General features: G+C 47.1%; 1 protein-coding gene and 1 long non-coding RNA gene across 4 annotated transcripts in view; one reads left to right on the plus strand and one right to left on the minus strand.

Moving 5' to 3' along the window:
• LOC135912124 (trypsin-like) overlaps positions 1–24,622 on the minus strand; it is a 339,009-nt gene that overhangs the window by 178,796 nt on the left and 135,591 nt on the right. For all 3 annotated transcript variants that reach the window (XM_070527759.1, XM_065444511.2, XM_065444510.2), the window contains exon 3: positions 21,926–22,100. The gene's annotated coding sequence lies outside the window, so the exon portion shown is untranslated. The remainder of the gene's footprint in view (positions 1–21,925; positions 22,101–24,622) is intronic.
• Positions 1,639–19,581, plus strand: LOC135912125 (uncharacterized). The gene is made up of 4 exons (XR_010567566.2): positions 1,639–1,795; positions 2,758–2,872; positions 9,704–9,867; positions 19,302–19,581. It is a non-coding gene; the product is annotated as an uncharacterized lncRNA (long non-coding RNA).

The following is a 24,622-nucleotide window of genomic DNA, read 5'->3' on the forward strand; positions in this document are numbered from 1 at the left end:
AACTCTAAGGAATTTACAGCCTTTTCATAATCTATGAAATCCATACAGAAAGATTGATTGTACTCTCCAGATTTCTCGATTGATCAGATGAATTTGATCCATCGTAGAATATCCCTTCCTAAAACCAGCCTGTTTTCTTGGTTAGCTGAAGTGTTGCCCTTATTCTACTGGAAACTGGCTTGATAAATATTCGAAAGAATACTGAAAGCAAGCTGACGGGCCTATAATTTTAAATTCTTTAACGTCTCTTTCCATGTGGATAAGTATAATGTTGGCACACCAATTGGCTGGTACACTTGAAGTCAAGAGCCATAGCGTATAAAGAGCCCGCAAGCTTTTCAAGCATGTGATTTCCTACAACTTTGTTTAAGTCGACCCTTACTGCATCTTCTGCTGCCGCTTTTGCAATTGTGAGGATTTTGGTCTTTCAATTTTAGTACAGCAATTTGTAGCACCAATATGCCACATTAAATAACAAAAAGAAGCTACTGCTGAGAAGTGTTGGGAAGAATAAGTGCGTTAGGCATTTGGCCTGCTATATATGTTGTCAACTGTCACGTGGGATACAAATGCATGCAGATGATTCCAACATAATGCATTCTGGAAGACACGAAGTTGGGTAAATTTGCGCTATATTTATAAAAATGTGATTGAAGCTTCTGTGTATCACAGTAACACGATGCAATTCGTAACAAAGCAAATAAATTACGTTTTGTTTCACTCTAAGCCTCTAAATATATTAAATTTAAGGCGTAGCAAATGAGGAGACGTAGCTTTCTGTAAATATTTTTTATCGCTAACAACGCCATCACATTTGTGACATGCCATTTATTGTCGTATAAATAAAGAAATAAAGGTTATTCAGCTAGACAGAACGGCCAAATTGCGCTCATGAAATGCTTGATTTCTGGTCGTGGTAACACCACTGTGTTTGACAATACTCAATTGTCTGAAGTCGGCTATTATGGGTCGGCTTGACGAATGTTGCAAACAATGACAAATTCCTACTACTTGAAACAGAACATACTACAGTGGGCTAAGTACTGACCCATTGTGTTTGCTTTGAACAAAAAAGCTGGAAACAAGGAATATGCTGTAAATAATAACGTTAACGTGCGTGTAAGCTATTGCGCACATTACTAATCCGCATACATGAACGTATAAACAGGAGCAAAACAGTTAGTACAAATAAAATTCTCTGAAAGAGGTAACTGAGAAGCAGGCTAACAGAACTACTACACAACTAACTCCGCGTTTTCAAACACGTTCGGAATGTTGATGAAGGAGTGTGACTTAGGGTGAACACTGGTGCAGTGGTAATTAAATTTATAGGAGCAAGCCGGAACTAAAGAATGTTGTGTCAGCACCTAATAAAACTCCAGGGTAGCATCAACAAAATCCCAGCAAGGAAAACTTGCTTTGCTCATAAATCTTGCTTTTCTGGTTTTATACATTTCCAAACACAACATAGCAGTTCGCATAAACGAAAGTGTTCTTTATATATTTGCTTTCTTGCTTCTATTTGATATTGGTATCCATAGTATTGCTGTACATTAACAAGTCTCACTGTAGCATTGTATATGGTAATGAAGAAGTTCTTAACAAAAACGCGGTTGTAACTTTAGGAAGCTTTTTTTGCCTGGCCTTCTCCCTTAGATCCTTACCAGAAAAAATTACTATATATTACAATTCGACAAAGACAAGAGCTGGGTCGGAAAATGATGTGGACCGCATCATTACGTATCCCAAATTCAATACACGCCATGCCATGAAATATGACATCGCACTGTTGAAGGTAACGGTTTTTCATTGTTTTCTTGGGGGGGATAAAAACTTGCAGCTTATCATGATTTCTTTTCTACTTTAACTTTATCCAGAGGAGTTCTAATGTATTAGCCAGCCAGAATTGTAATTGGAATAAGAATAACTTATTGGAATACGGAAAAAATAAGGGTTAGTGTACCTAAATCTGCGACCACATTACGCAGAAAAAATTTTGCAGTGATGTCTTCTAAAGTATCACCCACCGTGGTCGCTCAGTAGCCATGGTTTAGGGATGCTGAGCACGAGTTCGCGGGATCGAATCCCGGCGACTGCGTCCGCATTTCGAAGGGGGCGAAATTCGAAAACGCCCGTCTACTTAGATTTAGGTACGCGGTAAAGAAGCCCAGTTGGTCGAACTTTCCGGAGTCCTCTACTACGGCTTGCCTCATAATTAAAAAGAGGTTTTGGCATGTAAAACCGCATAATAAATCATTTATTTAGAGTATCGAAGTTGTTCAATAGCTTTGATTATCAGATTCAATTTTCAGGAAACATTCCTGCATGAATCGTGTCAGTGGAAACCTTTACAAGAATATAATCGCTGTGGTAATATAGGTGCAGACATTTCGAGAAGCGAGAAGCATTTATTACGTATATCAGATGCGGTGGTGGGTGTTTTGCTGTTGTCTCTTCAGCAAATATTTCCGTAATACTTTATCGTTCGTTTACATGCCAATAATTATGAAGCCTACCTTTTTATACAAGGCTAGTTTCATTATAAGTGACCCGACGGCATATAGCAATAAGAATGTATCGCTCTTGTGGCACTAATATCGTAATCATCGCAAATGCATTATCGCTTGCATGCAACCTGTATGAATATTTCCCTAACTTCTGACTAAATGTATAGTTATTTTTTGCTTAAGTTGCACCTGCACGAGATCAGTTATGTACGTTTTTTAACAGAAATTTGTTGCTACTCTTGTTTTACAGGTTCGAAATAATTTTAGGTTTGATAGATTTGTTCGACCAATATGCCTTCCCAATATAAATATTATTGTGGGAAAAAGACCATTATTAGCTGCCGGCTGGGGAAGCATTAATTCTAGTAAGTCATGCCTCATATTTGTTTGCGCATTTATTCATCTATGCACCTCGCTGTTCTATGCCCAATAGAGGTCATTCCGGTGCAAAGCGTTTATGATGACGAACGCGCTCTTATTTACTTTCTTTTCAAGCATGCTGGTTTTCCGTTTCAGAAATACAAAATTCAATTTAACAGCCCACAACAGCTGCAGTTTATTGATGCCGGCCTAAGTACAACTATTCAATTATCGTATTACGAAAGTCCAACTACGCTGCCACTTTTTGACAAGATTGCTTCACGCTTTTTAAAAAGATATTCGTTTCTAACTCTTGTTTCTGATTGCTATATTTCCAAAGTTTGTTTTAGTTTTAGCCAGGTAAAGAATTGTGTTATATCCTAGCACAATACCTAATTCCACAGTTACCATTTTAGAAGAGCAAAATTTAACCAACATGAAATAATTATGTCGGTTTAGCACTTTCGCTGAATTCCCTGTGCTGCGTTTCGGTTAAGTAGAAGCCATTCTAATTCACTTCTCTAATTCAGTTCGCAAGGTATTGCGCTCGAAGCTTACGGCCAATCTGAAACTAATATATGCCCAATAGGCGGCACTCTTTTGTAGAACTCGGGAATGGCGGCTGTTGGGGCGCTCAGGAAGCATCCAGCGACGTGTAATGGTAGCAACTGGCCGCGTTTACCGTAAGCGTGCCCAGCAGCTATCGTTAGATGTCAAGTTCAGCAGCTAGCGTTAGACGTCACTGGCTCCATTACGAGCACACCCAAGGCCGCCGCCCCCTCACTCTACACAAGGGTGACGCCGACTGTACATTCACAATCTGTAAAAAGAATCAAGCACGCATTCGGCTTCTCTGTGTAATCTATGTGTAATCTGATATCTTGTAATGCTTCGAAAAAAGAAAGACAGCAAGAAGCGCCTTGAGCTCTGAACTCGATCGCTGCGACAGTTGCATTCGCCAACAGTGAAAATCAGCACCTTTTTGTTTGCTTGTTTTGGTTGGCTCATTCGCCCTCAAGGAATTACGTTCACATACTCCGCAACACTGGACTAGAACTCAGCGGTTAGTGGGTGGCTACGGCGATAAATATTCGTACTTCTAAGGTCCCAGACTATCTCGAATGACGCAAGTTCACCCACGAAAATTGAGCGATCTCATTTTCCACGAACACCTGAAATTCCTATATAGAGGGTGTCCCAACTATCATGTAAAAGATTTGAAAGTATGCAAATGCGACGTGGTTTCATAGAACCAAGATAACATTGTTTGCCGCCGCTTGGAGGTACCCAGGTCATTTTTGCGCGCACTGTAGCTTTCCAGCTCTTCAAATCGGCGGGAGATTTTAGAGGCTGCGAAGCACGTGAACGAGGAAGGCGCCTAGAGGTGAAGAATGTCACGCACGAGGGATAGTACGAAAGAGCGCGCTCGGCGCTCGGCAAAGCATCGCCACCTAGAGGAATGTGTAGGCAACGTTGAGCGAAGTTGAAAAAAGAAAATGGGGAGCAGCGTCGCGAACGGTAAATGTAGGGTGACGTGCACTTGGTAGAACTCTTCTAGCAGTTGTGACTGGTTTACTTTGGTTTGCTACGCTCTGTATGAGAGTTAAATTGTGCGTCGGTGAGCCAATGATGTAGGCTTAATCTCGAGTGCGCAAGGGAAACAAGTATGCCATATTCTGTCGCGCGCATTCCACATGGTACTGTAGGAGGGGATAGAGCGGGTGCGCTCTATCGCTTCGAATATAAAGTGTGCGCGTGCGGGCACCCTTTTTATTCAAAGCGATCTGCTTTGAGAAAGCAAAGTGGTCCGACGGATCCTAGCTTTGCGTGTGCTGTGTTCTCACCGCTGCGTTTGCGCTGAAGTGGTAGACAGCACGAAGGTCGTTTCACTCGCTGCTGCTGCCGTGATTCCTCACGCCAGCGTTTTCACAGCGAGTTCTCCGGTCATGGATTGTGAAGTGTTCATGGCTGCCTGTGCGCGCTGACAGCAAGATAGGTAATTTAAATAGTAAGCCAATGTTTAGAACGGGGCGTTCTACTTTGGCGGCTGCTGCGTATGGCGCAGCCGAGCGAGCCATGTCTTGAATATGACCTGTGATGCGTCAATGCGCACTGAGGGTCGATAGCGTCGTGTGCGCTTTAGTACCCGTAGGCTTGGGCGTCACCCCCGATCATGAATTGCGAAGTCACTGAAACTTTTTGTACACTGCCTAATCCCATATTAAGTGTTAATTTATCAACTTCACAAACATTCTAATTAGATCAAAACTGTCAATCAGAAAATTGTAGAGGATCATGGAAGCACCAGATAGAGTTTTTGGATGCTCAGTACATCCTGCATAAACGTGTTCCTCCGAGCGCAAAAGAAGCACGCAAATACACCTAAAGTACCTCGAGCGGCCAGACGCTCATCAATATTGCCCGTATTTGCGGGCTTCATTCCCGCTGGGATAAAGCCTTTCATGTAGTGAGAAGATCAGCGTCAATAGTAACAAAGAACGTTCCGTTACATCGCTACGCAGCAGTCACTACTACTACTTTCACGTCGCTTCCAAGTGGCCTAGTGTCAAATTGATTGCCGTTACGTACAGGCATATTACCTTTTGTATGAGGTATGATTGTGTACATTTCCTCTCACGCCATGGACGGGATTTTGTTGTAGATGGAGCCTTGCTTCTTTCATTATATGGCTTTGTTCAGTGAAGTGACTGGCTACTGCTTTAGGTAAATCTTGTTTTCTATCAGCGCGTGGCCATTTATCTTTGTATGAATTTGCCCTCCAGTCTCGCCTATGTATTGTGTACCACGAGTGGCAGTGTCTAGACCTTAGACTGTATAAAAAGTAGAAAATACGCTTGACGTGCAGGTGAATTTCTACGTTACATTGTGATGGCAAGATCATACTGAACTACTATTTATTTTAGTTGTATATTTTACACATTTGAATGTAGAGTACATGGGACGGTCATAGCCACAGGATTTCGGCTTCGTAGTTGTCCTTAATTTGGTATGCAGACCAAGAATCTTGTCCTAATTAGTGTTGCGCCTGTAGGCTACTCTACACAGGTCGAAAAGATAAGTTTCTGTTTGCTGGTTAGCATTTCGTACTTATTGGGGATGTTCAAGTTGGGGAGTGCATTGGAGAATTTAGTATTTAGACGCCTTGTTGTTCGTGTGATCTTAACTCGTCTCGGTCAGCTTTAGCTGCATCGGCCTGGGCTTTTCGAATGGTAGTGCTGGAGTGGTTCCTGTTCGATAGGGTTTCTTTAAGGTGGTCGAATCTATCTTGAAATATTGGCTTTTAGCGCGAATGCGACGTGGTAGTGTGGCTCGCCAGACATTGTGAACGTGCTACCTATAACACAATGTCCGTGACAGTGGTGTCTAAACTTTAGGCCTTACTTGCCAAAATATTTCCTATGAATCGTTGTATTTAGTGTTCACTTGTGAATATTTATTGCTGTGTCTAGAAAGAAGATACCCTCAGTTAAAGAATCCGATGTAATTTTATTACTGGGTGAAAATAATATAGGAATGTTACATATTTACCATGACTGTCAAGAGGATCTCGCCAAAAACAACTAGTTTGACTATGTATGGGAGCTCTCTGTTGGGATTGTCTGATAAACGACATAGATAATCCCATCAATCTATTCGCGCTGATTGGTGCAAAAGGTGTAGCCGTACTTGTATCTTGTATTTGCAAGTGGCAATTGTTCTCCTGTTTCAAGTAGTTATATATGCGAACTAATTTAAAAAGACATAAATGGACCTCAATAGAGTGGTGAGCATTGTGTATGGATAGTTTCTTCTGTCGAGGATAAAGCTTCAGAGATTGGCAGGTTGGTGTATATGGTCGTGACGGCTAGCGTTATGAAAAAATCTTTTGCGGTAGCATGTCTTTAGTATAAATATCCTACACAGTTCTCAGTACGGAGTTACCTTAAACAAATGAAAGAAGTGCTTGGGGTAAATCTCCTCAAAAGTAATCAAGCACCCAGAGAGAGATGGTGATTAATACAATTGGGCGCCCTGGAAAATTATTTATATTTTTGTGGGTGGAATTTTAAGAATTTCGGGGAGGTCATAGAAGCGTCCTGAAATTTTGCTGCCCGATTTCGAGAAATGTGAATTCTGGCGCTGTCGCGAATTTATCAGGAAAGAGTCATTTCAGCCCATTGGTAATGGCTAGCTTATATGGCAATGAGGCTCGTTGTCTAGCTTACGGTAGTGTTCAGGTGTTGAAGATTGTGTAGTTCTCTGTAATCCTCGTGCTAGCACTTCTCTACTGGCCAAAAACCATACTTCCGCCATTACCTGTTTCCTTAGTGACGATGTCGTACAAGGAACGAACATTTCATATTTAACTCTTGGAGGAAGTTATAAGGTCGCTTAGGCGCTATACATCGGCTTACGATTTCCTAAATGACAGTTATAACTTACAGTTCGGGTCTATGGCTTGCTTTGGCTCAGGAATGTAGGTTAACTGTGCTCTAAGTCGTGTCGTTCGGTGTCTGGTGCGTTGTTGTCTGCGAAAAATATGCCTAATCCGCATCCGTTGGGGGAATTCTGTATGGTCCTTGAGAAGAGATTTTCAGTTTTTTTTTAGTGCGATAGAAATTTAGGCCCTTCACAAGCACTACTATTTCCTCCCCCTTTGATATTTTAGAAATGTCTAACGCATTTGACTGGTTTAATTTTCTGGAGACTTCAGCCAGCTCTAATGTTTCTAGATTTCTGTTCCCTCTACTTGGTGTGGCGTGGCTGTTTGCAAGGAATGTAGTTTTTTTTATTAAAATCCGCTCTTATTCTCGGCTCTCCGGACCACTTTTAAGGACTTTTCACAGTAACTTTTTGAATATTTCCTGTGATCCGATGTCTGACGTATGTTTTGAACGTCCTGATGAAAAAATTCCTGTCGTTCTTAGCAGAGTTTCTTGAGAATATTCAAATGTGAGAGCGACGCATTGTTTATTATTGTTTGGCAGTTTGCAAGATGGCCTGCGGGGAATGTGCTTAGAGCTGTTGCAGGTTTCAGTGATTGTCCTTTCGGAATATATATTGTTCATTGTACAGTCTACGAAAGTTTTTAGATAGAAAGTTTTTAGATAGAAGGCGCAGCTAATAGGTTTTTGGTATGTTCCCTAGCCTGCAAATGTTCGATGCTTCGTGGCACATGCCAAACTATGTAGAAAAGCGAAGGTAACATCCGGTCCCTGTGGCCACCCCAGGGGCTTTAAATACAAACATGTACAATCTGCTATTTCAGATAAAAGTACAGCTTCACATTACTTTCACAACGCAACTTCAAGTTTCCCTGCGCATCAAGGAAGGCAATCTACTGTCTATAGTGCGCCACTTATAATAAACGATGCATAGCTGAGACTGGACAACAAATTCACAAAAACTGAACGGCCAGGGGCAGATACAAAGCGAAGTTGATCCGAAGCTGTTGCCAGCAACTCCAATGAACGCGGAAAATATTTGTGCTATGCAGGAAGCCTTTGTATACTACAAAAAAAATTTTCATTCACCGCTCGAGAGGGAATATACGGAATCATACCTCATAAACATATTTATATGCCTGCAGCGAACGGTAATCCATTTGACAGCGGCATGTAGAGCTGCTGGAAGGTTTACCTTAACTCCATAAATGTTGACATTAATAACAAAAGTACAAAAGTATTCGACGCCATCCGCTAACCTTGATTCGTAAGCTCACCTAATCCCCCATTTCCAGCTCTTCCTTGTCTCTCCCCTACGACTCAAATTAGCAGTTTCTGCGAAGCCTCTGAACACACATCAACCATACGACGCTCTCTTCAATGTACACCTGGCCCGTCCTGCTTTTTCTACCATTTTAGTTCTTTTGTGTTTTTTTAATGAAATACCGCCATCGACACGCCACAAACTTCCGAATGTTGAGGATATCGTTTCCGCGCCTCTATCAAACAGGGTTGAGCCACTTCTCTAAAGAGCCACGACGCCATCTTCGTCGGTATACCGAGGTTAACCTTCCTTGAAACACAAACCCATTCCCTTCCCAACCCCCCCGGTTCTCCATGGCTCCCATACTTCACGTGGCCATCTTAATATGTTGAAACATTTGCCTGCGCAGCGGCTCTGCTCTGCTCTGCCTGCGCAACTCTTGTCGCCTTGTTGCTCTTGCGCGGACTGACTTTTTTTAACGATTAGTAGGGGAGGTTGGCGCTTCTATGGCGGACCGGCTTACAGGCCCACTTTTAAATAACATGAAGGCACGCGGTTTTCTCCCACTATGGTTTCTGTTGAGTTCTCCTAATGTTTCTAACCTCCGTATGCCACGATACCCCCTGTAGCGCACCCTATTCCTTCGGTTTCCTGCCGGTCCCATCCTCTCCCGCTCTCTTCCCCTAGTCCTTCAACCCCGTTCTCCCCGCGAAGATGCCTGGAAACGCGAAATGACAACGTTCATCTTCTTTTCTGTTTCTTCCTTCACAGTCGGCCGCAGCCCAGAATGACCGCACATGATGTCACCCTACCATACCACAAACACTGCTCTGTCGTGCATTACAAAGCCGATTTCGCAATGATAGGTCCCCCTATCGAAACGTAGGACAGCAATTTCTGAGGCCCTTTTTTCTGCTTACATAACTTCTTTTACTAAACTTTTGTCAACGAAATGGTGCGTGATCACAATTTATTATTACCATTGGTTATTGAAATTTTAAACTTCTGCTAAAAACTGTGATACTTACTTACCTTGTTTACCTTTATCTAAATTGTGAGTTTCCCTGTCCTAGGGAGCACACCATACCATGTTTAAAAGGTTACTTTGCTTTTCTTTATTTTTCTAGAGAATCCTCCGGACCTCTCTAAAAATCTGATGTATGTACATATTTACGCATTGCCACGAAAGAAGTGTGAATATTTCATAAAAAGTATCCGAAGTGAGAACATAAGTGGATTTGATTCCAAATATGCCCTGTGTGCCGAAGGGCTCAGTGGAACTCCGTGCGGAGTAAGTAACAGCGGCGATCGTCTTGATGGCATACATGCGCATGGGTAATTCATGTACATTTATGGCTATGTCAGTGTATTACGCACGCAGGGGTATCCAATGATGCAAAAAGGAATTGCTAGAAAATCATGTTTGGTGTATCTAATTGCTCACTGCGGAAGCGAGGTGTATGATTCGGTCGCCGTACTGAAATTATACATGTCGTTTTCGGGTTTCTTTAATGCAGTTAACGTTCATTAAATGCAGAAAGATTGAGTAAGTTCCGGCATTGGCTGGTCGTTGTGCCTTACAATTATCGGATGGCTTCAGAAGGCTTACACAAACCCAAAATCAAAGAAATGACTTCAAAAATGGAACATCAGTACACCTTCATCCTGTCAAATCCAAATATATTTCCACACCAAGGAAAACTCTTTCAACTTGTGCACCCACATGTCGTGCCATGGTCAGTTCTTTCGCGAAATCTAAAACAGTGAAACATTTAAAAGTGTATTCACAGAATTCCCAATACAGACACATTAGGCTGCTCGGGAACACAAGAGCAATTGTTATGCGCAATTCTTATGAATTTTCGACAACAACAGTTTGAAGGCAAACCTACGTTGATGGCTGAGAACCCTTCAGGAACAGCAGGGGATCGGTGTATCATCACTATGTAGCAGAAGCGGTTGTTTCGGAGACTGTTTGTTACCCCGTTATTGGAGCATGACAAGGACCACCTCGACATTCCATCAACGCTTTTGTAGCGTTGCAACAATCCCCATAAACCTGATGCTTCCACCATGCATGAAAGTTTATGAAATATAGGATGATAGTGGTCTAAATAAAAAAAATTGGAGGACGCTTAAGCTTCGCCTTCAAGAGTGGAACGCGATAGCGTTCCCGTCGACCCGCCAATGGGTGTAAGACAATGGGCTACAGGGCAGCCATCACTTACGAGGCGCCCCGCATCAGACGCGGTGAGCGTCGAGCCATATGGTCGAGCAACGCGGCGTTCGGCGCAGCAATGAAACGTGCGCCTGAGCAAGCGGAGCGAACCAAAGAACTCGGTATCCCGGAGGGGGAAATGATGCACGCCAGCCAAACGCCGTGATCGGCACGGGCAGAGAGATAGAGAGATAGTGATCTAAAGAAAGGAAGGACGCTTGATTCTGCGGAGGGAGCGAGACGAAGCGTTGTCAGGGGAGAGAGTCCGAACCGCGACAGCTCCAATGCGCGCGTGGCGCGCCATCTGTCGGGGCAGCGCCGTACATGGAGAGGAGGGGCTCTTCTGTGTTTGCCGCAAGATGGCTCTCCGTGTGCGGAAAGCGCAGAAGAAATGCAGCGAAACGCACTTCGCTACTCGTGTAATTGCGACTTCTGTAAGTTACATGTTCATAATTACCTATATACACCACAGTATAACTTTCCACGGCTCGTTTCGAAGGCAACACCGCATTCACTAGAGGCGCGTTTGTACCTTTTGGAAGCATCGAAATCGTGGCTGAGTGGTAGCGTCTCCGTCTCACACTCCGGAGACCCTGGTTCGATTCCCACCCAGACCATCTTGGAAGTTGCTTTTTATTTATGGAGTGCCTGTCGTGATTTATCGCTCACGGTCAACGCCGCAAAACGCTGACGCCGACGCCGACACCGACGCCGACGACACCGGCTTTTCTTCGACACGAGCTCCTTAACGCTATCGCGTTAAAAGAAGGACGCTTGATTCTGCTACCCGTGCGGGAACACGGCGAAGCGTCGTCAGGGGAGAGGGAGCGGGAAGTGAAATATGACAGAGAAAGAGGGCGGATGTGGTCTAATTGACTCCACTATGCGCGACAGGTGGCAGTCCTCAGTAATATTGCCAGCGTTATAGCGGGCGCTTATAGGGTGTCTATGCCCGTGGAACTTAAAGACTCCAGCAGGCTTCGCAGCGCATGGAGCTGGGGACACACCGGGAACAGCAGGTCATTCTCTGTGGCCCCGGGAAGGCCGTGGCGTCTGTAGGTGTTGATCACTGTGGAGCGCTCCTGCGCCAAGGACGGGCAGGCACAGAGAAGGTGCTCCAGAGTCTCGGGGTCCCTGCACCTCTTGCAGGAAGGTGACGTGGCGCGGTCCTTGGCTTACAGCCGGGCCACAGTGCAGGTGCAGCCAGTCCCCAAGAGCAAGAGTGTGGAACGGCCTCTTCTGGAGAGGCCGTTCTCTGGAAGTGGCTTGGGGACCCTGCCACTAGCCACTCGGGTGTCCGGGTGAATGGAGCTTAAATGGCGCTGTAGCCGATGTCTCGTGCAGTCCGAGGCCGCTAGCGCTCTGGTAAGCTAGATTACATCATGATCGGCAGCTTTGGCGTAGGTGTCCGCCTCCTCGTTACCGGCTACGCCGACATGTGAGGGCAGCCAGAGGTAGGATATTGCGATTCCGGCGGGGGCTAGAGCCGTTAACTTGGCAAGCTGCAGCACCACTGTAAGTCCTGCCCGCCGTGGGTTGATGGGGGCCTGGAGCGCTGGCTTGAGTCGGACACCACCGCCACCGGCTGCTGGGGAGGGTGCTCAGTAAGGAGGTCGGCAGCCAGGTGCAACCCCGCTAGCTCAGCTGCAGTAGAGCTTGCTGTAAGCGGGAACCTACACTGCTTGTGACAGGCGAGAGTTTCAACTGTGCATGCCACTGCTGCCGACCCGCTGGGGAGGACCGAACCACCTGTGAGCACCAGGTGTCCTTCCAACTCCTCCTAGAGCTTGCAGGCGGCCTCCTGCTGCAGGGCTGCGGCTCGTGCTCTCAGCCTGGCTATCTCCTTGAGCTACACGTCCGCGGGTCCGTGATGGGGAGGAGCAAGAGCCACTGTCACAGGTAGTTGGGGAACTGTCTCCTCATAGAGGTGACACAGGCTGCCCATCCGTGAAGCCGGCAAGCTCCGGAGCCGGTCTAGGGTTAACCTGGCCGTCTGGTACGCCATGTAGCCTGTCAAAATGCCCCAGTCCCCGTTGCAACATGAGCAGTGACAGTTTCCATTCGCCGGCCCCAGCCACTGTTGCGGCGATCTTGGAGTGCCTTGGAAGCTCCAGGTCAGTTCTGATGGCCGTCCTGTGCAGAACCTCTAGTTGTCCTTTCCTGGCATGCGTCAGAGAAACCAGCGGCAGGGCATACAACAATGACGATGTTGCTGAACCCTTCTTCAGGCGTAAGGCCCACTTTGTGGGGCATCCTCGAACTCGTTGAAGGAGTCGGCCCACGGCTACATGTACTCGGCGCCCCTTGGCGCTAAGGGCCTTAGTAGCCGGGAACCACGTCAGCCGGTGGTCTATGGCGAGGCAAGGGCACGTCACTCTCTGCTTCCACGGAAGGGGTTCGGTGCCGATTCTGAACTGGTGTACGCTGAGGCGGGAGGCAGGCCTCGGGTGTATCAGAAAGGGCCTCCGTCTTTGTAGGAGAGACGGTTAAGCAGATGCTCCCGAGGAATGTTGTCACCGCGTCCAGGGCCCTCTGCAGTGATCTCCGGACGGCTGGAAGGCATCGCCTTGCTCCCCGAACCCAGAGTGCCATATCATCAGCGTAGATGGAGCACTGTGTGTGGTACTGGGTGTCCGCCAGTAGTGCCACTGGCAGACCAGCCAGGGCTGCATTGAACAGAAACGGGCTCAGCACCGATCCCTGCGGCACGCCGGTGGCGATTGCACGAGGGACGCTGAGCGCCTGGCACACTCCTACCCGAACGTTCTTTACGCAAGAAAGGCATAGACAAAGCGTCTGACGCTGCCAGTGATCCAGAGGATGTCTAAGGAGGCCTCCATGACCTCGTGCGGCAGGCTGTCAAAGGCACTCTGTACGTCAACCAGCACGAGAAGGGCCAGATCACCACTTTTCTTTGCATCCTCCAGTGTGGCTCCGATGTCGGCGATGGAGTCAGCATTGCAGCGGTAGCGACTGAAGCCGGTCTGCTGCTCCGGAAAGTAGTGCACCTGCGCGGCAATCCACTCCATGCGTGCCAGGACAATCCTCGCCATCACCTTACAGGTGGCAGAGGTGAGAGACACTGGCCTGTACGAGGAGGGTGCCGCCGCAGGTTTCCGTGGCTTAAGGACTGGGGCCAACCCGGCGGTGAGCCAGCGGTCTGGGAGAGCCCCAGTGCTCCAAATGGTGTTGAAGTACTCGAGGACACGATCTTGCTCTGCATCTTGCAGGTTCCGAAGCATTTGGAACGTGATTCCATCCGCTCCTGGAGCGTTCCGTCGCCTGATTTTTCCTAGGGCGGCCCTCAACTTATGCACCCGGAGGGGCTCGCAGCAAAGAACATTAATCTGCTCGAGCACCCATTCTAGATGGTGACTCATAGGTTGCAGAACCACCGTGTCATTATCAGGCACACTGTTGTGATCGACTCCTGAACAAGTTTCATCACCTGACGTGTTAGAGCACCGCTATTAACCCCAGACCACACGTGCACGTGCGGACACGTGCAAGCTCGCGTCTAAGTGTCTTGAGCCCGTCACGTCTGGCGAGGAACGCCATCCATAAGAACTCGCGATAGCGCGCGTTCTCAGGGCTGATTCATAGAGGCCTTGGAAGTGACTGACAGTGTTTGAAAATGCCTCTCTATCTATACACGTAATTGTAGCATTTTTACAACTGTTTTGCAAGCGCGATAAGGAAAGATTACGCACTTTCTTTAGTATAAATCTGCTTCGCTGAGAGTTGTATGTACCACGCCGTAGCTGAGTAGCCAGGCGCGCCGACGCGGGGAAGCGCAAGCGCGCCATAATAGAGGAGCTGTTCACCGAGCTGTGGCGCACTGTCTGCGCGTGCGTGGGCGCGTGGACGCGAGCTGGCGCACGTGTGCAAGCGTACTTGTGGTCTGGCCTTTGGGCGCCCGTTGCAGCGGCTCGCGTTGGGTTGACGGGGCGCACGAGCAGCGGGAAGGATGGAAGAGAGAACGGGGAGCGCCGGCTAAAAGACGTGAGGAGGAAAGCGGAGGAGAAGGGCGCAGTGGACTATTGGAGGGAAAGCCGAGGTAGACGGCATGTCGAAAGCGTGAGAGAAAAAGCGTAGTGCGCTGAGGATGGCAACGAGATGGCGCCAGAGTAGCGCCAGTCATATGGGAAGTCCGTCCACGGCGGCTTCTGTGGATCTCGCCCACGCGCTGCCTCTCGCGATCTGCAGGTTAACTAGGCTGTCACGCGCCACTCCGCTCCGTTTGCAACGTGCCGCTCGATACAGAATATCGTCCAAATGGACACACGTACAGAGCAGCGATTAAAGTTTGCATTAGGGTGTCTCGTCTTCGTCGGTGAAATTTGTAGCCAGCCACCCATTATATATTCATGACCATTTCTGACCTCCTGGTTGTTTAGTAGCTATGAAGCTGGCTTGCTAAGCACGAGGCCGCGGGATCGAATCCCGGCCATGGCGGCCGCATTTTGATGGGGCTGAAATGCGAAAACACCCATGTACTTAGATTTCGGTGCACGTTAGAGAACCTCAGGCGGTAAAAATTTCCGAAGTACCCCACAACAGCGTGTGTCATAATCAGAGAGTGCTTTTGGCATTCGAAACCCGTAATTTGTGTTTAACGAACGTTTGCATTTTGCGCGCATCGAAATGCAACCGCATCGACCGTGATTGAGCCTTGGAGCTGAAACTTGGCAGGGCAACCCCACAGACAAGGGTTTACCTCTACGGATTGTTCTGTTATGCCGTATGGGTACTCTACATCGCATCGTCTAAAGAAGGCACCAAAACAATCTCACTGATTTTTTTTTTCATGCGTAAAAATTTGAGAGCTCGCGTGCAGAGACTCACAAAAAAGCGAAGGGGAGTGTTAGAAAGGTTCCACTGCAACCTTTGACAATTGTTAAGGCAATTGCGAAAGTCGCACTAATTTCGTGTGCTCTGCAATCTGACTTGCACGATGCAGAGTGTATATCGGTCAGACTGTACAATGTGCTGTGCTGACGTTCATTTGCGCGTGCACAAATCTCCCTGCAGTGTGCTTCGACCTCACTTGTGTGCAGTCACTACCGCTACACGTTGTTGGCGCATGACTTCTGTAGCACCAACACAATTGCAAGGCTCATGGATCAGTGCCTGCCGGAAATTATTGCTTTCTGGATATCTTAACAGAAACGTGTGCTTGTTGCTTGAATTGCTTGACTTTGAATGGCGCTTGTGTGCTACGGAATTGCTTAACCAACTTTATTGTCTCTTTGTTAGCTTATCGCACCTGTGTGTCACTGTCACTTTCATCTTGTTTTGCACGCTATTCTAGGTTTTTTGTTTTCATGTAAATATATCCCGCTTTATTGCTACTCAACTTCGTCGTGTCCAGGAGTGGTGGTGCTGGCGAAAAATTTAATTTTTAGTCGGAACTTGCCAGTCCTTGCATTTGCCTCAATTTTCATTCTTTTGCAGAGCTATTATAATGCATACATATGTTGCAAATTATCTTAAGAAATCAAGTCAGCAACATACCGATTATCCCATAGCACTTAAAATAATTATGTTCCATACGAAACGAACATCTCAGACTTCTGTAGGATTCGTGAGTACTGTTTTCTACGCAACAAAATGAAAATACTGACTTAGGATCATCATCAGCAACAGCAGGAGCAGCAGCAGCCCATTCCATGTGCACTTCAGGACGAAGGGCTCTCCCTGCGATCTCCAATTATCGCTGTCCTGCGCCAAACGATTCCAACTAGCGCCCGCGAATTTCCTAATGTAAACGCCTCACGTAGTCTTTTGGCGTTCTCGGCGGCGCTTGAGGTGTCTTGGCAACCATTCTCTAAACCTAATGGTCCAACGGTTATCTAACTTGCGCTTTACATGACCCACCCAGCTCTATTTTTTTAAATTTATTTATATTTATTCATTTACAGATACTGCAGCCCAGAAAGGCTATTGCAGGAGTGGGTGAATACAATATGTGGCAAATACAAATCACAATACAAAAGAAGCATATGTGAGAACATGGCAAAAGGGAGTACTCAGTAGCATCACCAAATTGTTTATATGGTAAACAGTGGATAGAATCAGGCAGGTCATTCGAGAGTTCACTAGTCCTAGGAAAAATAAAACTGTATTAAAACTTGTTGGTGCGAGCAAAAAAGACCAATAAGTTTAAGTGCTTACTGTTCCTCGTGATTAGGGGCCTTGCACGGGTCACATATGCATTAGGGGAAGCATAATGTGAAGAGTAAAATAAAAAGTGTGAAGTTTCAGAGAATTAATGTGACCACGGTGGGAAAAAGGGGTTAAACCGAGCATATGCAGATGAGATGACGGTGAAAAGGTTCTGTCATAGCGGCGGTATATGAAGCGCACCACCTTTTTCTGAACAGTATTTTTGCTGCTTATGTCCACCTATCTATGTAGCCTATAAGAAAAAAATCTGCCTTGGCCTGGGTATGCCAGCTCCACAAAAAATTTATTCACGCAGAAACTCCTCGGGGAGTTTTCTAAGTATGCGTAAGCGTTGTGCCATTTATTTGCTCATCTCCACGCGCAGCCCAGTGTCATTATCATTGTAACGAAACTTGATGAACCCATTACAACCGACAGCGCTGGAGCCACACAGACGGTTGCAGACTGCGGCGCCAAGCACGCTGATGACGTTCTGATCATTATGATCAGTCATCGCTTTTCAGCGCGTTTTCCGTCGGCGTCGAACCAGTGGCCAGACGTACTCGGGCAGCAGCTTCGTATGGCAGCACCACGCAAGCCGCTCCTTGAAAGGGATCTGCGATGCCGACAAAGAGTGCCGTTGGCTGATAGCTTCCCGCACATTGTTCTCGCGGCTTATTTATTGTTGGAAGGGTTACGCGTGGGCTCATATCTTGAAAAGCACCCGCAAAAGCGGGAGAGCTCTGTGAGCGCTGTGTTCTCGCCATTTCTTCGACATTGAAGCGAGAAGCTGCAGTAAGGTGAATCCGTTCCCTGCTGTGGACGCTATTGGCGGCGAGGATTCACAGAGTCGCCATCTGTCGGAAGCGCCTCCCTTGCGTAGTATGAGGGATCACGCGGCGCGCTCCTCATAGGTTTCGCTTACGGCGCTCAATAAAAACACCCCACGACAGCCCTTCTGGACATATACGTAGGTACATTGAAAACGAGGGAAGTTTTTGACTGTCGATATAATAATCTTGGGCAAACTGAAAGCACAGAATCGTTTACAGACACTATTTTTTTACCGAATACGTACTGCGAACGCTACTGCGTGCGGTCGTCACGATGGAGTCTCCCGAACCAGCTTCTTCCGCGAAAGGTAGCCAAACGCCTAGAGTAAACTATGTGAAATATGTTCTTATAGTGAGCTGTCTGTATAACCAAATGGGGCATAACACACCGGAGCCTCAATCCAGCAATCGCACAGGTTCGCAGCGACCGACTGCGCGTTTGCGTGTCAGCGCACAATGCTTTGCTTTCGCTGTGAGCGCATTTTCGCACCTTGCTCTGAGCTTTAGGCCGCAGCATATGAGCATTTGACAGTACACTAGCAACCGTTGTTGCGTCTACGCTATCAGAACTGTTCAAAAATAATTCCGTTATAGGGAATTTGACGCCTAGCTGCTGCGGCGACTGTGATGTGCCGTCGCGACGATTCAATCTTTTTTGTCTTCTAAATTCTTGGAGATTTCAATAATATGTCTCAAGTTGCTTCGCACTGTATGTTTATCGGTCATCTCAGCGTGCGATTTCCCCCTGCCTGTTTTTCGTGATCCAGTGCATTAATTCAAAACACAAACGTGACCATATGCCGTGCCTTTTTTTGATTTTCGTCTTACCGCTCCCTTTCGATTCCAGTGAACTTGCCAGTATCTAGCATCATCGAGTTCATAGACCAAACCGTCATGACATTAGCCGAGCAGCGGGCGCGGGCGAGTGTCTCAGTGCGCGTCTTCTGCTGCTCACCGAACATCGTACAGTCCTGGCACCGTCACAGTTATCTTCCTCTCGTCTGTGCTTGCTGCATGCCCGATTTGTAGCCGATGGGTATCTGCTGGTTCTAACTTTCACCAGCCAAGCTTCACACAGCTTCTTGCCCTGCGGTTACATTTGAATAAGGCAGACACCGGGCTCCGTTGCGTACGTCCGGAACTGCGGCACCGAAGTAGCCTACCATGCTGCACACCTCCAAAGGCATCCACTACTTATTATAGTACTTTTAAATGTTGTCAAGCAGACACCCAAGGCACTAAAGCTTCACCAATTAATCAGAAGCGCAGCGCAGGTGGGATTTTAAACTTCGTTTTGAGCTCGCCTCGGCGCTTCCGAAGCAGCCGACGCGGCCGATGTGTCCACATGGTCCCTCATGCCACGTCACGCCGACGGTGGTGCTAGGTTTTCCAGTGGTGGAGCGCGCCCCAATACGGCACGTGGCAAATGATCACTTCATTGCGTTTTCAGAAGTTCAAGTGTTCAAGCCTCCACCCACACACCGCTTTTGTTTGCATTCTCCTTTACAGGGCGATTCTGGTGCCCCGATAACCATGAGACGCAAAAGTGGAAAATCTGTGCAAGTAGGCATACTAAGCGCTGGATCAACTGGCTGCAGCCACATGAGTAAATATTCAATCATCGTTCATGTTTACAAGTTTTTGTCTTGGATAAAAGAAGCCCTCAACCACTATGAAAGCTGGAAAACCATTGAAGGTCATAATCATGAATTCATGTCGTAGACGGTATTCTAACTGTCATGTATTTTCGAAATAAAGCTGCATAATTTGTGCGGCATCAGAGTCAAAACCTGTCGCATGTTGTCCCCTCATTAGACTACCATAAATAAATTGGTAAGTAAGAATTGGAATCAATTCGCCACTTGTCAACCTTAAATTATTTATTCTAACGGGTAGAAATAATCTACTTTATTAGGTGCAACACCGCATTAACAAAATATATTTTAAATTGAGGTTTGCGATTATTCAAAATATTGAATACGAATAAAATACTATCTACTATTTGATTTCAATTCGATTAGGGAGGTCAAATTATGCTGTAGTTAAAATATACGAAAGCACTTGTTGAATGCTAGAGGCACACAAAACGATGAACCTCACCACTGTTCCAAATCATTCTGCTGCAAGAAAACGGCATTTGATCCAGGGACATTATTTCCTAATTGAATGCGCATGCGACATCACTTCTCAATAATTGCCATCATCCAAAATAAGGTTGTGTGACTCGTAAGCAGCGCAAAGTGACATATTTTTTCTTGAATGATTATTTGGCCACCCTTTGGTCACACGATGTCGATATTATTTTCGAACAACCTTCGATGCGGTAGCACATGGGAGACTTCTCTTGTTGAACAGGAAGGCCCCACCACGTGCGCCTGGAGGCATACCGTTACTTCCCTGTATTGTGTTTTTGCCGTGGCAGACTTTTTTAATTTCATGAGAAAACTCTCTCGTCTAAAACATGCTCACTTGTCAGTTCGTCAAGTTACATGCATGCATGCATAACCTAACATTACATGCATGCGTGTACCTATGTCAACTTCATTGTTTTTGACGTGAAATGGCTTTCATTCTTGTTATGAAAGGGGGGGGGGCTCTTGTTTAATATCACATGTAGCGTTAAGTTTCGCATGTAACTAAAAGCTGTTGAAATAATAATATCGCCCATATATTTACAACTGTACTAACAGGTGTCTTAATTTGACATGGTTGGGCAGCGAGAAGTATCCACTACACATTTATGCATCTGTCACGAAGGCATATGGCGCTATTGTTGTGCCAAGCTTAAAGTAGTCGAAGCTAAGTTGATGATCTCGCGCCGCATTCAGAGCGCCATAGATCGGCACTACGCTTGTTGATCCGAGCAGAACAGGTTGCGTTTGAGAGAAGTATCTCAGCCATAGAAGGCAGATATAATTTGTGAAACAGAAACAAGGGTTTATCAGGAGTAAGAACGGTTACAAAGTGTGAAGTTAGCTGCAAAAATTTGGTGTTCGCTCGGCTATGGCGCGCTCGCGTTGGACACCTGCGGTGCAGTAACAGCGTGAAGAGGGGTACTTGGCCCGCAAGACCCAGCAATGCCCGTTTGCATCCACCACCTTTCACTACGGTGGGTCAAGCACGAGTAGGGAGCGAGTAGGATTGGAAAATTTTATCACAGGGCCCTACTGAGGCGTGTTGTGTGCCAGGCACGTAAGCTAGAAATCAATGATTAGATGTCACTTGTGTATTGCGTGAACGTGATCCCTGTAGCACACTGCCCAAACATTGTCTGCAGCACAAAAAGGGTTTCATGTACACCACTGCTGTTTCGTCTCGATACAGCCAACGCTGTTATATTTCTTGTTACAGTGAAGTTGCGTTTTGCTAGGACACGGAATTTCATGGCGTTTGCACGCGATAGCTCTCCCCTGAAACCTCTCCCTTAAAAAGTAAGGGTCAAAGAGCCAACAACCAAAACAAATACGTATCGCAGCTCGCGGCGAAGCTTGGTTTGACGGCCACCTTTATCGAAAACGGCACTGCGTCGCAGCTAAGTCTATGTGAATGTTTGACGTAGTGCTTGAAGTAGTGTGCGAATGATAAGGCGACCAAAGGAAATTTTTGGTACCATTTCCCCCCACCGTTGCTAAAGGAAGGAAACGCATGATTCGTACGCCTGAATAGCAGCGTATTCACGAGGATCGACAGCGAGAGCAGCGGCACGGCAGAGACCGTCGACGTTGTTCCAATTAGCCGGCCCGAGAACATGAGCTTGCCCGCGATGTCGTACGTAATCGACGAATAAGAGCTGTCGACGTATACTGCGATGCTGAGAATGCCGTGAAGAGACGGTGATGCCACGAGGTTATGGTGCCGCGATACGACGACGCCTAGGGAAGGTTCCAAAGAGGCTTTCGCGATCGCAACTTGGGCTCGGCCTGCCAATTATCTGATCATCTCTGGTTAGATAACGACCTCTCAGAGATGAGCGGAATGGAGTCCGAAGAGCGACGACAGACCGTGGTGGATGTGCTAACGCGGTGCTTTCTCGGCGAGAACGTTGGGGAGTTTCAAGTAGGCGGCAGTTGTAAGAAAGTGCTGATAAATGGTAACGTGACTCTGTTCAGTACAAGGCGTGTAGACAGGCTCACCTAGAGGGACGGTTCCATGTATCTCGATGACGAACGGTTACGTGTACCCGCGTGTGCCGGTGCATCATCCGAAGCTCAACGCCGGTTGATCAGCTTCGCTGGTCATCCGCTTTCACACACTGGGTGGCTGTCGAATTTTTACCAGAAGGACTCCTCATGGACTTTGTGCTTCCCCCTGCACAGAAATGTTTAAGAAATGTTAGTGACTTTACTATTCGGAGATGGTCTTCCTCAAATACTTGGATACCGTTCTCATCCTTCAGTATTTAAAGACAGGTAATATTGAAAGAAACAAAAGGGAATTTCTATAGGTCTAGAGATAAACTATCATCATTGTCATCAGCCTGGTTACGGCCTCTGTAACAATAAACAATAAGGCAGGTATATTAGAGCTACAAAGTAACTTATCGAGCAACCTATGTCAGATTCAAGAAACATGTCATCTCATTTTCATATAAAGGCCAACTTTGCTCAAGTTCGCTTAATGTGCCCTTACTTTGCGGTAATCTCTCCATGAGGCTATGTCGCGTCCCAGACCAACACAGACGAATTTCGTTTTAACAGTGGCACTTATAGCGGCAAATAGCCGGAGCTAAATATATATATATATATATATATATATATATATATATATATATATATTGTTGCAGGAAGAAAGCAGGCCCACGAATGTAAAATAATGTATATTCACAACTGCGGTTAATGGCGTTCAGGCAAGTGCCAGACTTCATCTTCCTCTCGTCCAATCCAACTTCGTCCTTCACTTCACCGTAAGATCACCCTCCCGGCGGTGTAGCTCCGTCCCCGTGCAAGTTATGGAGCCTCACTTAATGGGGGGACATAGGGCTTCAGCCTGGCGACGTGAACAACATCGCTGGTGACGTTGGAATGCACTGAAGGCTGACCGACTGGGGCGATCTCGTATGTTACGTCGGACAGTTGGCGTAAGATTTGGTACGGTCCAGAATAACGGGAAAGTAGTTTTTCGGACAAGCCGACGCGACGTGAAGGCGTCCAGAGAAGGACAAGGAAACCAGGTGAAAAATGGGAGTCTCGGTGCCGAAGGTCGTAGCGCCGCTTTTGAGAAGCTTGCGAGACTGGGAGGCGATGACGGGCGACTTCTCGGGCCTGGGCGGCTAACTCAATAGCATCGCGAGCGTAATCAGTGCTGGATGATTGTACTGCGGAAGGTAGCAACGTCTCAAAGGGCAAGGTGGGGTCGCGGCCATACAACAGGTAAAATGGTGAAAATCCGGCAGTATCATGACGGGACGAGTTGTACGCGAAAGTGATGTATGGTAAACCGACGTCCCAGTCGCGATGACCGGCGGAAACGTACATGGCCAGCATTCCAGTTAGCGTGCGGTTGAGTCGCTCAGTGAGGCCATTCGTTTGAGGTGGTACGCGGTAGCAATCTGGTGTTGTGTGGAACAGGAGTGGAGCAGATCATCGACGACCTTCGATAGAAAGTAGTGGCCGCGATCCGTCAGCAACTGGTGAGGGGCGCCGTGGTGCAGGATGATGTCGTATAGTAAGAAGTCGGCGACATCTGTAGCGCAGCTGGTTGGTAGCGCTCGTGCGATGGCATATCTCGTGGCGTAATCGGTTGCTACAGCAATCCATTTGTTTCCGTTGATGGAAATTGGAAAGGGGCCAAGGAGGTCTAGGCCCACACGGAAGAAGGGCTCTGTAGGGGTGTCAATTGGTTGCAGCAAACCAGCGGGAGGCATAGCAGGCGTCTTCCGGCGCTGACACAGGTCGAAAGAGGTGACATGATGGCGCACAGAGCGATAAATGCCGGGCCAGAAGAAGCGTCGCCGCAGGCGGTCGTATGTTCGAGTGATGCCCAGATGTCCAGCAGTAGGAGCGTCGTGAAGTTGCTGGAGCACGGCTAGTGGAAGGTGCTTGGGAACGACTAGAAGGAGCTCCGGGCCGTCAGAACGAACGCTACGACGGTATAAAGTTCCATCGCGGAAGGTGAACATCAGGAGGGACGGGTCATTGGGCGAGGAGCTTAGGCGTTCCATAAGCGTTCGAAGAACAGGATCTTTGCGCTGCTCGTCGCCAATATGGAGGAAGCTGGAGAGGGATAGAAAACTGATATCCGAGTCTGCATCAGTATCGTCCGGTGGATCCACTGGATTGCGGGACAGGCAGTCAGCGTCTTTATGCAGGCACCCTGACTTATACATAATAGGAAATGTATACTCTTGTAGACGCAAGGCCCAACGTGCAAGTCGTCCAGTGGGGTCCTTCAAAGAGGAGAGCCAGCAGAGGGCGTGATGATCGGTGACAACGCAGAAGCTCCGACCGAAAAGGTACGGCCGAAATTTCGCGACCGCCCATACGACCGCTAGACATTCTCTCTCAGTAATGGAGTAATTTCGCTCAGGCGTGGAAAGAAGGCGGCTAGCGTAAGCGATGACACGTTCTTGGCCCTGCTGACGCTGAGCGAGGACAGCGCCGATGCCATGACCACTCGCGTCCGTTCGTACTTCAGTGGGTGCAGAAGGGTGAAAGTGTGGCAGAATTGGGGAAGTTGTAAGCCGCTCAATCAGGGAGGAGAAAGCTTTCTCCTGCAGTGGTGCCCAAGAGAAATTGACGTCTGTCTTAAGAAGGTCAGCGAGAGGTTGAGCTATGTCAGCGAAATGTTTCACAAAACGCCGGAAATAAGAGCATGAGCCCAGAAAACTACGG

The sequence above is a fragment of the Dermacentor albipictus genome, chromosome 10 (assembly GCF_038994185.2).
Source record: "Dermacentor albipictus isolate Rhodes 1998 colony chromosome 10, USDA_Dalb.pri_finalv2, whole genome shotgun sequence".
Taxonomy (NCBI): domain Eukaryota; kingdom Metazoa; phylum Arthropoda; class Arachnida; order Ixodida; family Ixodidae; genus Dermacentor; species Dermacentor albipictus.